This window comes from Silene latifolia, chromosome Y (assembly GCF_048544455.1).
Source record: "Silene latifolia isolate original U9 population chromosome Y, ASM4854445v1, whole genome shotgun sequence".
Classification (NCBI taxonomy): Eukaryota; Viridiplantae; Streptophyta; class Magnoliopsida; order Caryophyllales; family Caryophyllaceae; genus Silene; species Silene latifolia.
Genome location: NC_133538.1, coordinates 324,022,237 through 324,038,990, shown reverse-complemented (window position 1 = coordinate 324,038,990; position 16,754 = coordinate 324,022,237).

Sequence of the window (16,754 nt, the reverse complement as noted above, 5' to 3'; positions counted from 1 at the left end):
TCATGAATGTGTCACCACCGTTACCACCTCGTTACCTTGAATGGAACCCCTACCCCTCTTTCCTCCCCTCTAGGGGCCTCGCCGGCGACCCTCTCTCCCCCTACCTTTTCATTCTCTCGCATGGAAGCCCTTTCCAAATCCAAGTCCACTCTTCTTGTGCGGACTCTAGTTGGACTCCTTTCCCTCTTGGCAAAGGGGGAGCCACCTTCTCCCACCTCTCTTTCGATGACATTCTCCTCTTTGGACGGGCTTCCGAAAACAACCTGTGTGCCTTACAGGATGTTCTTCTCCAATTTTGTTCGTCTTCGGGCCAAAAATTCAATACTTCAAAGAGCCGACTCTTCTTCTCTAAGAAGACGTCCCCCCACAATATCTCCCTCTTCGAAGATTCTCTTGGCATTAAGAAAGCCTCCAACCTTGGAACTTATTTTGGTTTCCCCCTCCTCCCCCGCAAACCTAACAAAACCGATCTTCAGCCAATCATTGACCAGATTAATGCAAAACTTGCCAATTGGAAGACTCGTTTCCTCTCTCGCCCTGCAAGACTCTGCCTCATCAAATCCACTCTCAATTCCATCCCCACCCACCTCATGCAATGTCTCCACCTCCCCTCTTCTATTTCTTCTCTCATCGATAAAATCAATAGATCCTTCCTTTGGTCCAGCCTCTCCTCTCGAAAACTCCATCTCACTAACCGGGACCTAGTAACGAAATCTCAAGCTAATGGAGGGCTAGGAATTAAAAGAGCCCGACCTTTAAATGATGCCTATTCTACCAAGCTTGCCTGGAAAATCTTCTGCCTCAAAGGCAACTCCGCCTCCATTGCTTTGCATAGCAAATATCTTCACACTAATCCTACCCAACCCTCCTTTAGGCGTGGCTCACATATCTGGAAAGGCATTGTTAATGGTTGGTCCTTCCTCCAACCCTCCCTCACTTGGTCCATAGGCGATGGCTCCACCATCCGCCTTTGGTATGACAATTGGTCCCCCCTTGGACCTTTAAGAAACTGTCTCCACGGACCCCTCTCCCCCTCTTCTGACACTGACCTCCTATCAAAAATCATCACTAATGGAAATTGGGACCTTGACGCTCTTGACTATAACCTCCCCCCCTCCTTCATCCAATCTATTCTCTCTATCCTCCTCCCTTCGAACCCCCTCCCTGACCTCATTACTTCGTCCCTTGCCTCCAAGAATAAGTTCTCCATTGGTACTTCCTATGACCTCATCTTGGGTGACCCGGACAACCCGTTGCCCCCTTCTGACCTGACCTGGCTTTGGGACATCCCCTCCCAACCCCGCATCAAGCTCTTCCTTTGGCTTTCCTGGTGGGACAAACTCCCACATAACCTCACCCTGTACAAAAGATCTGTCATTCCCTCTCCTCAATGCATAGCCTGCTCTAACCCATCGACTGATGAATCTTCTCTTCACATTCTCCGCGATTGCGCCCATGCCCGCTTTGTCTGGGACAACTTCACCCTCCCCTCTGATTGCTACTCCCTCCCCCTTCAAACCTGGATTAAAACAAACTGCACCTCCACTAATAAATCTTGGATTACTCTTTTCTCCTTTCTCACTTGGCGCCTCTGGCTAAGGCGCAACGACTTTGTCTTCTCTGGTGCTAACCCACCCTTTGACACTAACTGGATCAACCTCTCTTCTTTCCTTGCCTCCCAATGGACCGCTGCCCAAACCATCAGCACCTGTACTCCCTCCTTCGTCCCCCCAACGCGCCAAACTCCGACCCCGTCACCGCCGACCCCTTGTCCCCGCCCGACTCCTGTCACCTCTTTTTACCCAAACCGTTGGGCCCCTCCCTCGCCTTGTTGGTCTAAGATCAACGTCGATGCGCTTCATGTCCTTCCTCCTCCCTTGCCGGTCTTGCGTGTGTTTCTCGTTCCTCTTTAGGTGTTTGGATTTATGGTTGGTCCTCTAGAATTTTATCCCCTAACCCCTTCGTCTCCGAGCTCATTGCGATAAGGAATGGTATTATTTTTGCTACTTCCAATGTTGGGAATTTCATTATAAGTTCTGATTGTACTCTTGCGGTGAATGCGATCTTGGGTAATTCGGCTCCATGTGGACCCTTTACTAATATCATTTTGGAGTGCAGGGAACTTTTAAAAGTCTCACCTTCAACGACCATTATCTATGAGAAGCGATCAACGAATCATGTGGCGGATGGCATTTCTAAGTTCGCCTTGCATGACTCAAGCTCCAGTGGCGGTACTTTTAGCTGGGATGTTGTCCCCCCTTTTATTTTATCCTTGTATAATTTGGATCTTGCAAACATTTGTACCCCTTTATCCCCGGACCCTCCCCCTTAATTTGTATTGAACTCTCCTGTCTTTGTTTAATTAAATTGTCCTCATTTTCCAAAAAAAAAAAATAACATGAGATATGCTGTTTTGTGTGGGATTTTCGTGAATATGATGATGAACAGTAACGAACGGTGAATAGTAACAAGTAACAAAGTAACCGGGATAGTATTGTGAATTTCGTTCTCCGCCTCGCAAGGTACGAACTTGAAACACTCAAACAATCAGTCAATCAACCTCGCAAGGAAGATCAAAACACACTCAAACTCGCAAGTTTTAATGCTGAAAATTGTTCACACAGAACGATTTATTAATCACTGTAATCTGCCTTTCACTACAAATAAAAGGTTCCATAGCGACGGAAAACTCCGTCGCAAATATGCCAATCCCGTCGCAAATACAGAACTTGCGACGGATTTATTCTGTCGCTTTATTTCGTCGCAAAATTTAGTTTTGCGACGGGAATTCCGTTGCAAAGTAAAATCTGTGAGGGATCAAAGCGTCGCAGTAACCCGTCGCAAAAGATGGACTTGCGACGGAATTTCCGTCGCAGTTCACTGTTCTTTGGAGGCCACATAGGCACATTAGTCAACCAGAAAGTCAACATTTGCGACGGAAAATCCGTCGCAGTTCACTGTTCATACAGGCCACGTAGGCACATTAGTCAACCAAAAAGTCAAGATTTGCGACGGATATTCCGTCGCAGAACACTGTTCATAAAGGCCACGTGTCCCCAAAGTCAACCCATTAGTCAAAATTTGCGACGGAAAATCCGTCGCAGGGCAGAATGAACCAGGGGGTTTACAGCGTTTTTCCAGCTCCCCAATTGCTTTGAAAGCAATTAAATATACTCCCGGTTTCCTACAAACATACAGAAAATCCAGCAATTGACAAATTCACAACTCGTTCAAGATGTGATTTCCAAACAACGTTTTCGCATTAACTTAAAATAAAAGGTTTACATAAGTTTAGTACAATAACTGTTCAACAAAGAAAGCTAAATAAGTCCATAAACCGGGAGTAGGAGTGATAACTACTAATCAACTAACAACTACTAATCAATACACGGGAGTAGGAGTAGGTCTAGCATTGTCGCCACCATCATCATCAAAGTCATTTCTAGCTTGAGATACACCTCCGGGGTTACAAGTTTGAGTAGTAAAACCTTGTTGGCTCAAGAACTCCTCTATTGCCGCAAGCCTTTGAGATTTTTCGGCCTCGACTTGCTTAAGTCGGGCATTCTCTTTTGCGACTCTACCAACAAAACCCGGAGTATGAGGAGTAGAAAAGAGGTTACGAGTCGAGCGGCGGCGGTGCTCCCAGATTTGTGGTGCTGCATTTCCCGCGCCAAGTACTCTACCTTTCTTATCAAATCCTCCATGTTCTTCAATATAAATCTTATTATCATCGATGTTCTCGACCCCTTGACTCTGAAGTTGAGTTTTGTTTGAGATGATCTTACCCTATATCAATAAAAAAACGAAAGATTAGATACCATCTACTAAATAATCATGATTGAAAAAATGAGTTAAAAATTAAATAATTATAGTAACTTACGAAGATTGACTGCCTTTTTTGGATAACCATCCTTTTGTGCTATGCTTCCTTGTCTTCTCCAACAACTGCAAAGCGGACGGAATTTCTCCTTTCCCATCTTTATCAACCTACAATTTTGATACTTGTTAAATATAATTACTAACTTTAAATAAAGTTAAAGAAAAAAAAGGTAATAAATTAAAAAAGGAAGTGAAGAAATTACCATTGAGTCCATATATTGCAATGTGTTTTTTCGACCCATTCGGTGAGTACCCAACGCCTTCCCTTTCTCGTCACTTCCCGACTTAGGGTTGGCCGAATTCTGCTCCGATCTTTCCGTGAAACTAGGATCTTCAAGTGGTCTATTCTTCAATCTACGGTGAAACTCAACACTAATCCAATCCGGCTTTTCATGCTCTTCCTTATGATAAGCTCGATAAATCATTTGCCGTAAACGGGTCTTCATGGCATCTTCCCAAGCCTTCTTAACAATTGCCTTGTCGCGGGGATCGTAGCTAACACGCCACTGTTCAATAAACAATAAAGTTAGAAAATAAACTTCATTGTAAATAAATATAAAATAAATGAATAAAATACCTAATATTAAATTAAATGACAATTGCTAATACCTCAAACCAATTCCACCAATCCTTCTTTAGAGTAGATGACGCCGATTTCCAATTAGGAACATGTTCTTTGTAGTTGCATCCAATATTATTCGATATCAAGTTCACAACGGATTCATCATGAACACGAAAAAAAAAAATGACAATATAATAAATATATATATATATATATATATATATATATATATATATATATATATATATATATATATATATATATATATATATATATATATATATATATATATATATAATTTTAGGGCTACAACTCAGTCCTATTTATACTAGCATATGTAGCCTAACTTAGCTTGGGCGTCAAGCTATTAAAACCAGCAAATAAAATCTAAAGATAACAATCATTAAATAAAGCTAGAGATTAGGAAATTATCTAAACTTTCTTAATCTTTTATTTGCAATAAATAAAAATAACAATAATAAACTATTGGCCACAGTCAGCTACTATACGCTTTAAGAAACCGTTTAACCAGTCCCTCCGAGCATGCTCCTGCATCACACTCCCCTTCTTCGAAAAATAATCGACCTGATTCTTGGACCATCGCCCTCCCGGATCGAATATTAACCACCCCATCTTGACCATGACAGTAGCGATCCTTACACAGTTTATTGGACACCTCCCTTCGTTTTTATGCATATGCTTGTTGTGCCTGTCCTTTTTGTGTCCTTGCCTCTTGAACAACTGTCCCTTGTGCCTTTCACCCCGCCACCCTCCTTGCACAAGTGTCACAGAATCGACACAATACTTGCTGGAAGTAGTAAGACCACCGTGAACATCCATAGAAACTGAATTCAAAACCCAATAACATCGATAATTTCCAGCATTCAGTTTCTTGTCAATCGGCTTATCAAGCGGCGATTGATACAGGTCTTTGTTACGAAACTCCGAGCAATCACGAACATGTAGTAACTCCTTACCCAACATCACATTAGCATCAATTAGTTCAGACTTGGGCAGATGCGGCACTACCTCTTGATTACTCACAATTTGGTCGTCAATCAAGTCTTCTTTATGCTGCTCTTCTACGTGCTACTCCTCCGTGGGCTGCTCCTCTTCTACCTCTTGTAGTACCACGATTTTATAAGTCTGTTACTTGGCCGAATATGGCTTACTTGGCTGAGTAAGTGTGTCGTGTGTTTCTGGACAGTTTACTGCCCAGGAATACTCGGCCGAGTGTGGGAATACTCGACCGAGTAGAGGATACTCGGCCGAGTATACTCTATACTCGACCGAGTATACTCTATACTCGACCGAGTATCCGGTCTGACGGGTATTAATTCCGCGGTTTGATTTAGAAAGGATTAGAATTATTTAAGACGCGATTTACAGTTTCTAATCATTTTAACAAAACCTAAGCAGTACAACGTAACTCTAATCCTCTCCAAATCTCTCTCTCATTTGCGTGGATCGTTCGTGAGTCTAGTTCATCTTTTCTTGCGTCGCTTGTGTCGGTAAGCCTCTGATTTCATAAGTTTCATTAATTTGTCTTTTAGGGTTTTGCCCTAATTTGTGATTTGGGGGAAATGGGTTGTGACATGTGGTAATTGGAATTATGTGATTATTGTGTGTAGGTGACGGTGTCATGGGGAATTGCTATTGATTGCTTGTGTGTGCTTGGATTGCGAAAAGGTAGTGTTTCCCTACTCGGTTGACTGTTTAATTGATTTAAGATTGTGTTGTAATTGTTTGTACGATTGATATCATGATTATCTGCTGTTGTTGAATTGGAGTTTGATGGTGGTGTTGTGATGGTTGTTGGTGATGTTCGCGAGGTGCGTCCTCGGCTGAGTGGAATCACTTGCGGGAGTGGCTTCACGCCTTAGTTTCGCCCTCTGTGGAACCCGCCACAAGAGGGGATGTGCACATTAATGGACAGGGTTATCGCTCATTGATGAGCGGGGGCTTAGATAGCTACGGCTGTGGTCCCCCACTGGCAGGGCTGCACACTTTAGTGTGTAGTCAGTTACATGTTGTGATTGGGAGTTGGAGGTGGATGATGATAAGCTATTTATCTTATCATACTTGTCTTATTTTGATTATGCAGTAAACTGACCCCGTTGTTGTTTTGTAAAATCTGTGGTGATTCATTCGGTGATGGTGAGCAGATTATGACTGGTGATGATGATGATTAACTTTGGGGACGAGATGGGGAGTCATCACTCGAGTCTAGCTTCCGCTGTCACGAGATTTATCTTTCTAGTTTTAGTTGTCTGAGTACTAGTGAACATTGTTTTTGGAATTGGTTTTGGAATACATAAGCATTAATTCGTTATACCTTAATAATTGTTGTTTTGGAATGGTAACTTTGATATACTAGCCTCAGGAAAAAGAGATGGTAGCAGTCTCCCATGCTAGGGTGGTCTTGGTCAGGCACTTTGGTATGTGAGGGTGTTACAAAGTGGTATCAGAGCGACGATTCTGGAACCTAAAACCAATGAACCTAATGAACATATAAAGTTTAAATAAAATGAACCCGGGGAGAGTTATTTTGGAGCTACCGCAAAGAGTTGGAAGACGTCCCGAAGTCGCATTGAGGCCCTTATAATTTCTTGCCGGTCAACATGGGGATGTCTTAGGAGTTGTTATGTGTTTGGAGTAATGTGTGTTGTACTTGCATTGTAGCAGTGATTTTGTGAAATTGTTGGATAAAATGAGAAAGTAATGTGTGTTGTACTTGTACCTTTAAGTATATGTTGGATTAAGTATATTTTTGGGTTGAATGGAAGTGATTAGAGTATATGTAATTTAATGTGGGGTACGTCTATATGATCATGATGACGTTAATGTTTGGTTTGTTGGTAGTTGTGACACCCCTCGATAAAGCGGAAAATATAACTAATAAATTAAAGCGGAATTTTATGAGGTTTTAAAAACTTTTAGATTACTAGTTAAATACTAACACGCGGGTACCAAAATGAAATGAAACAAATACAATAATAGACAAAATTAGGTTATTACAACCCAAGTCTAGAAAACGGGGAAAAGATATCCCACGAATAAACAAATAAGGTGTTTCTAAACTAGCAACTAAGGCCCAAGGGTTTAGTTCTCGCTAGCCCACACGTCTTCCCCACGTAAGCATCTTCACCACCTGTCTTTCATGTAAACATGAACGCCACAGTCAGTGGGGAGTAACTCAAGGTTCTCCCAGCCACAATATGTCGAAACGAACATAACAAAGAACATAAACAAACAATCATATTGGATAAGACATGAGTGAATCGAATCATAACTAAACATGGGATCATACGTGTTTAAACCAACAAGAGTAAAAGAAATGATGGAATAAACAAGTAAGGCATAAGCAACAATAAATAATTGAATAAGAAAGACAAGGAAACAGACACGACCACTTAGCCACGAGCACGTATTTCAAGGAGATATGACCAAAGTAACCATCCAAATAATGCAAGACATTTATCACTCTTAGACTATAATTTCCGCGGGTAGGACTACGATAATAATACGGTCCTAGTCTAAATCTGCAGATTCTCGGGTGTACATCCCGATTCGATGTGCTTGCCGCCAAAGACAAAGACGCACCCAAGACTCGACTACTAAGGAGACCGAGTACCCCAATCGCCAGAACAACACGAAAGTGGCAGAAAGACTAAGATAAGACTCACCTGCCAGAACAGCACAAGTGGCCAAAAGTCGTACTTGCCAGAACAACACAAGTAGGCCAAAACCTTACTTGCCAGAACAGCACAAGTAGGTCAAACCCGTGCTTGCCAGAACAGCACAAGCAGGGCAAAAATGTATGTCAAGCATATACGATGATAATATGACATTTCTACAAGAATACGACTCTTATAAGTAATTATTTATAATAACTTTTTCATGCTTGTAACATATAAATAAACATTTCATTTCATAATTATACATGCCGGTTAAATAGAATAAACGAGTACAACAAACAAGTACATGGGACGGGATTATTAATGTCACACTCATACTTATGGCTTGCATCTCACCATAAGTACGGATGGGAACATCACTCCCGACGATCATATCGCAACTAGAGGGCCTATGGCTCACCCCTAGTGTCCGATAGGACCAAGGCTCAAGGACGGGATTATTAAGAATATGACTCTTTCACAAATAACTATTTAATAATAATGACTGATACTTGTGTTATATTACTAAACATTCCATTTTATAATTTATCATGCCGTTTAAATAAAATATAACAAGCGATAAAGAGTAATTTACTTCATGTGAGAATTATGGTAATTATACGGGATAAAATGTGGAGCCCAACAAGCGAAGCCTACCAAGTCCAATGGATAGAACAAACTCAACCCAACAAGTAAGCTAGACAAGTCCAACTAAATTAACGAGACAATTTCAATTAAATTAGCCAGACAAGTTCAAACAGCTAAATATGGGAAGGCCAATTAACTTAATAAGTCTAATTAAATTAATATGTAAATGAATGATATTTAACGAGTTACGTTATATAAAATACGAGACGGTTATTTAAACGATTCACATATACCAAATTTGGCACCGAGAGCACCCATAATATGAGTATGGCCCAAACTACAAGCCAAGCTCAATAACTAGAATATAATGAGCCCAACTTTCATTCTCAACAAGTCCAATTGAAATGATAAGTAAACGAAATATTTAACGAATTGCGTTATATAAATATGAGACGGAAATTAAATAATTTCAAATGGCCAACATTGCGCCAAGCTCAACTAATGCCATGACTCAAGGACTTAAATCACGGCATAACCAACAGCTACCTAAACCACCCATTCCCGCCACCAAACAGCCCACGAACACCCACCAAAAGTTGTATAAAAAGCCACAAACAAAGACGTGTAATAACAACCAAAACGAGACTAGTTTACGACGAGTATTATACATGCATATACACCCCTCCAAGCCACTATCCAGGCTAGCAACCTCGCCCAAAAGCAAGCCACGAGTAGCCCGACGCGACCACCACCCGACTACCCATAGCCACCCTTCACACCACTTCATAACCCGACCCAAAAATCAATCCAAAACAGAACCAAAAGATGTATAAAACCGAGCCCAGACCCAGTCCTCAAGTGCAAGGTGAAAACCCGCGATAGCAGCACTCGTCTCTGCACAAAGCCAAGTACCCATCATCCCCTTACGACTCTATTCTCACGCCATAAAACAGTCATACGTTGAGCTAACTAAATAAGCATTGAAACGGTTTTAGAACGGAGGTCCACAAATAGAATGTGACCCCAAAACAATCCCGAAAGACTGCCTACCCATCCCAAAGCCGAACCCAAACAGTCACAAACACGGGTCCATGTGCTCAATACGACGTTTCAGACTCAAACAGTCCGTTTCAGACACCACTTTAAGACGAATAATACCATACCCGAAAGAAAAGAGTAAAGACTTAAACTTTACAGCAAAAGAGTAAGAAAACCGAGTTGAAGGGACGGAATATCGACCCATTGTCGAGTAACCTATCACCGTTACCTGTTTTTGATCTCTTAAACGTCCAAGGAACCGTCCAAGGATGACCCTAAACCCCGAATGGAAGAAGTCAGCTCAAAAATTGCATCCCAAAAAGACGACTCACAAGAAACAGGACGAAAGTTTGGTTCTTTATTGCATATAAAGAAGGAGGACGGGATGGGGAAGCTATTGGTGCAAAATTCATGAAATTTGGTTGAGGAATGAAGGAGGGATCTATGGTTGAAGGTGGTAAAAATGGCGGTACGGAGCTTGAGTTTGTTGTTGCTGTTGTTGTTGTTTTACGCAGGGGAAAAAAAGGAAGAAGGAAGGAAATGGGGGTGGGGTTCACAGCACCACTCCACAACAAAAATTATTATTATTAATAATAATAATATATAATAATATTAATAATAATAGTAAGAGAGATATTTTAGAGGTGGGGTGTAAAATGTTAGGTGGGTGTGATGTGTTGTCAAAATAGGATAGATCGAGAAAGGTTAGTCTCACAAGTAGAAATGTGACGGTCTATAACTAGACGGAAATTGAGACGGAAATTATTATTATTATTGGCATTATTATTATGCGACCAAAAATACGTATACATATATTATTATATAAATCATGCCTTAAAGATATAATTTAATCGTACGTATTTTTATATAAACGAGCTTTTATATAATACGTTTATAAAAATCGTATTTGACATAAACTTAATTACATTTAATAATTCAAAATTATAAAATAAAGTAACCAAACGGTTTAATAAATTTTAAATGTCAAAATGGAAAATTCGCGGGTGTTACAATTACCCCATGTTTTAAAAAGTTTCGTCCTCGAAACGTGAAAGTAGAAATGAAAGGTTATTTACAATAAAACTGAAACTGGAATCTGTAACCAAAACATTTAAAAGGTTACTTATCGTAAGAATTAAAATTCTTTCAAAAGTTCCAACTAAAATATTTCCGACCGAACCAAGTCGAAAGGCAAATCATTTGTATAAATCAAAATCAAAACACTTTCAAAAGCATTAACAGTGAGTTTTCAAAAGTATGAGTCTCATTCATGGAACGAAATCGCTCTTGTCGTGCACACAAGAACGCTAACTTTCCAAGTCAAAGACAGATTTAAAACAAAATCAATTCGCCGACAAGCGTAGAACAAGTTATCAAACGTCTCCAATAACGAGTTCTAACATCCGGTCAACGTCAAAATCAAAAGAAAAAGGTAATTTAACCAAATTTTCTTTTGCAAAAGTCAAAATAGAAATGAAGATTTCACCTTTAAACTCAAAAGGGGTCAAGTTTGTGAAAGTATGATATTAAACCTTGTCAAAGAAATTATAAATTGATCAAAGTTAACAGGATTTGGATAAAACCTAAAGAAATCTCGGGTTTAGCAATTAAAATCCTGATAAATAAGTCTATATTCAAGGAACAAATATGGAATTAAATCAAATTTTCATTTTCAAAATTTTAAAATAGGCAAGGTTTTGCCAAAGTAACATCAACTTTTAGCAAAGAATCAAAAATGATAGCTTGAAATATTTAGGAATTGGACAAAAGAAAAGTAATTTAGACAACATGAACACCAGGTACGCTAGGAGAGTTCAAACTTAATTACTCAAAAGAGCTATGATGAATTTCATAGGGCAAGAATTTAAGTCAAGTCTAAAAGGATGTCAAAGATGGAGTTTCATAGGTTACCAACATCAAACTTATGAGAGGAGTATGATGAAGCAAGGAAAAGAGGTATGAGCGGTAACGCTCATGATCAAAGAAGAAGATGAATTAGATAACAAGGAAACGCCAGGTACTCAAATCTCAAACAACCACATCATCCTAAACGGTTCCGAAAAATTCCTAACAACAAAACTTACAACCACAACACTCTCAAGGATTTCCTCAAAAAACTTATGTTACTTCATCCTAAGTCATTCCATGAAACAAGGTACTTCACAATAAGTGTGTTTTGACCACTCCAAATCCTCACACATCTACTAACCACCTCCACGAGGTCAAGGTCAAAGCTCCTAACAACGCTATACCCATATCCAACTAATGTCAACTATGAGTTTCTCAAAATGGTAAAACTCTCAATTAAAAATCCAAATTCAAAAGTCTTTTTGCATATTCTATCATCCCAAGGAGATCTCGTTATACTCTCGAAGCCTAAAGCATAGATGGTGATATTCTCCAAGTTACGAAACCACCACCCAAAACATCTAACTCATCTCAGCTCAACATCTATCAATTCTAACTTATAATTACATCCCAAAGAACTCTGGCTATTAATCCTCATTACCGCAAAGCGAATATCCAAGGTGATTCCAAAAGTAACAACAACTCTTGCCTAACATGGTTCTTATGTAATCATCACAACACTCATAAAAGTATACCGACTATGCTAACTTCAAGCTCAAGTCAAACTTCCAAGTAACACTTTCATCACCAATGGCCAACAACGTCCTAGAGATGTTTCCTTCCAAGCTCTCATCATAAACTCTACACCATGTCAAAACCCCAAGCAACAATACTCGAGTTACCAAATTCTCAAATCCCAAGTATAAACAGTAAGGCCAAGTTCCATAACCTTAGTATCATAGGCAACTCACACTTAACACACAGAATCCACCAATCAAATACACTCACTTTATCAAGGAATTAGGTATAAAAATCACTAAGTATTTTTCATCACACTACCTAAGTTTTTCCAACATCACAACCTCTCAAAACTAGGGTTATGGGTCAACCACAAACAATCTCCTCAAAAGTCAAAATATCCAACCAAGACTAACATTCCACAAAAGAAAGAGAATTATCAAGAAGGCGTTAAGGGAGGATAAGCAAGGAACAAAGGACAAGTTGGGAGAGTACAAGAGTAACTTCCAAAGAGAGTTTAGAAGAAGGATAAGCACCCAAAGGTAAAGAATAAGGCATGATACACCAAGAATAAAGAACATCTTCGAGGAAGAAAAAGCATTCTTGAAAACTTGGACAAATTTTCAATCTTCGGCAATAGGCACCAAGTCTTGATCGCAACACGGGTAAGCTCATGGTTTGTCAATCCAAAGCCACAAAAACAGATGACAATCAACAAACATGTTAGAACTTAACAAAGAGCAAACACACTACAGACTACCACCTTAGGTCCTTAAGTCTACCCATCTCTCATTCATTATTTAAGGTCAAGTTCACATTTAAATTTGGGGTACACGTGTGTGCGTCGGGAGCAACATAGGCTCTGATACCAACTGTGACACCCCTCGATAAAGCGGAAAATATAACTAATAAATTAAAGCGGAATTTTATGAGGTTTTAAAAACTTTTAGATTACTAGTTAAATACTAAGACGCGGGTGCAAAATGAAATGAAACAAATACAATAATAGACAAAATTATGTTATTACAACCCAAGTTTAGAAAACGGGGAAAAGATATCCTACGAATAAACATATAAGGGGTTTCTAAACTAGCAACTAAGGCCCAAGGGTTTAGTTCTCGCTAGCCCACACGTCTTCCCCACATTAGCATCTTCACCACCTGTCATTCATGTAAACATGAACGCCACAGTCAGTGGGGAGTAACTCAAGGTTCTCCCAGCCACAATATGTCGAAACGAACATAACAAAGAACATAAACAAACAATCATATTGGATAAGACATGAGTGAATCGAATTATAACTAAACATGGGATCATACGTGTTTAAACCAACAAGAGTAAAAGAAATGATGGAATAAACAAGTAAGGCATAACCAATAATAAATAAATGGAAAAGAAAGACAAGGAAACAGACACCGCCACTTAGCCACGAGCACGTATTTCAAGGAGATATGACTAAAGTAACCATCCAAATAATGCAAGACATTTATCACTCTTAGACTATAATTTCCGCGGGTAGGACTACGATAATAATACGGCCCTAGTCTAAATCTGCAGATTCTCGGGTGTACATCCCGATTCCACGTGCTCCAGCACAGCACGCACCCAAGACTCGACTACTAAGAAGACCGAGTACCCCAATCGCCAGAACAACACGAAAGTGGCGGAAAGACTAAGATAAGACTCACTTGCCAGAACAGCACAAGTGGCCAAAATTCGTACTTGCCAGAACAACACAAGTAGGCCAAAACCTTACTTGCCAGAACAACACAAGTAGGTCAAACCCGTGCTTGCCAGAACAGCACAAGCAGGGCAAAAATGTATGTCAAGCATATACGATGGTAATATGACATTTCTACAAGAATACGACTCTTATAAGTAATTATTTATAATAACTTTTTCATGCTTGTAACATATAAATAAACATTTCATTTCATAATTATACATGCCGGTTAAATAGAATAAACGAGTACAACAAACAAGTACATGGGACGGGATTATTAATGTCACACTCATACTTATGGCTTGCATCTCACCATAAGTACGGATGAGAACATCAGTCCCGACGATCATATCGCAACTAGAGGGCCTATGGCTCACCCCTAGTGTCCGATAGGACCAAGGCTCAGGGACGGGATTATTAAGAATATGACTCTTTCACAAATAACTATTTAATAATAATGACTCATACTTGTGTTATATTACTAAACATTCCATTTTATAATTTATCATGCCGTTTAAATAAAATATAACAAGCGATAACGAGTAATTTACGTCATGTGAGAATTATGGTAATTATACGGGATAAAATGTGGAGCCCAACAAGCGAAGCCTACCAAGTCCAATGGATAGAACAAACTCAACCCAACAAGTAAGCTAGACAAGTCCAACTAAATTAACGAGACAATTTCAATTAAATTAGCCAGACAAGTTCAAACAGCTAAATATGGGAAGTCCAATTAACTTAATAAGTCCAATTAAATTAATATGTAAATGAATGATATTTAACGAGTTACGTTATATAAAATACGGGACGGTTATTTACGATTCACATATACCAAATTTGGCACCGAGAGCACCCATAATATGAGTATGGCCCAAACTACAAGCCAAGCCCAATATCTAGAATATAATGAGACCAACTTTCAATCTCAACAAGTCCAATTGAAATGATAAGTAAACGAAATATTTAACGAATTGCGTTATATAAATATGAGACGGAAATTAAATAATTTCAAATGGCCAATATTGCGCCAAGGGCAACTAATGCCACGACTCAAGGACTTAAATCACGGCCCAACCAACAGCTACCTAAACCACCCATTCCCGCCACCAAACAACCCACGACCACCCACCAAAAGTTGTACAAAAAGCCACAAACAAAGCCGTGTAATAACAACCAAAACGAGACTAGCTTACGACGAGTATTATACATGCATATACACCCCTCCAAGCCACTATCCAGGCCAGCAACCTCGCCCAGAAGCAAGCCACGAGTAGCCCAACGCGACTACCACCCGACTACCCATAGCCACCCTTCACACCACTTCATAACCCAACCCAAAAATCAGTCCAAAACAGAACCAAAAGATGTATAAAACCGAGCCCAGACCCAGTCCTCAAGTGCAAGGTGAAAACCCGCGATAGCAGCACTCGTCTCTGCACAAAGCCGAGTACCCATCGTCCCCTTACGACTCCATTCTCACGCCATAAAACAGTAATAGGTTGAGCTAACTAAATCAGCATTGAAACGGTTTTAGAACGGAGGTCCACAAATAGAATGTGACCCCAAAACAATCCCGAAAGACTGCCTACCCATCCCAAAGCCGAACCCGAACAGTCACAAACACGGGTCCATGTGCTCAATACGACGTTTCAGACTCAAACAGTCCGTTTCAGACACCCCTTTAAGACGAATAATACCATACCCGAAAGAAAAGAGTAAAGACTCAAACTTTACAGCAAAAGAGTAAGAAAATCGAGTTGAAGGGACGGAATATCGACTCATTGTCGAGTAACCTATCACCGTTACCTGTTTTTGATCTCTTAAACGTCCAAGGAACCGTCCAAGGATGACCCTAAACCCCGAATGGAAGAAGTCAGCTCAGAAATCGCATCCCAAAAAGACGACTCACAAGAAACAGGACGAAAGTTTGGTTCTTTATTGCATATAAAGAAGGAGGACGGGATGGAGAAGCTATTGGTGCAAAATTCATGGAATTTGGTTGAGGAATGAAGGAGGGATCTATGGTTGAAGGTGGTAAAAATGGCGGTACGGAGCTTGAGTTTGTTTATGCTGCTGTTGTTGTTTTACGCAGGGGAAAAAAAGGAAGAAGGAAGGAAATGGGGGTGGGGTTCACAACACCACTCCACAACAAAAATTAATAATAATAATAATAATAATAATATATAATAATATTAATAATAATAGTAAGAGAGATATTTTAGAGGTGGGGTGTAAAATGTTAGGTGGGTGTGATGTGTTGTCAAAATAGGATAGGTCGAGAAAGGTTAGTCTCACAAGTAGAAATGTGACGGTCTATAACTAGACGGAAATTGAGACGGAAATTATTATTATTATTGTCATTATTATTATCCGACCAAAAATACGTATACATATATTATTATATAAATCATGCCTTAAAGATATAATTTAATCGTACGTATTTTTATATAAACGAGCTTTTATATAATATGTTTATAAAAAATCGTATTTGACATAAACTTAATTACATTGAATAATTCAAAATTATAAAATAAAGTAACCAAATGGTTTAATAAATTTTAAATGTCAAAATGGGAAATTCGCGGGTGTTACAGTAGTAGCATGTGATTAAGGCCATGCGTCTATACATATATGAATGTTGTGTGTAATTTACATATGGGTATGATAAAAGTTCACCTATGTATTGGTTTTTTTTAGA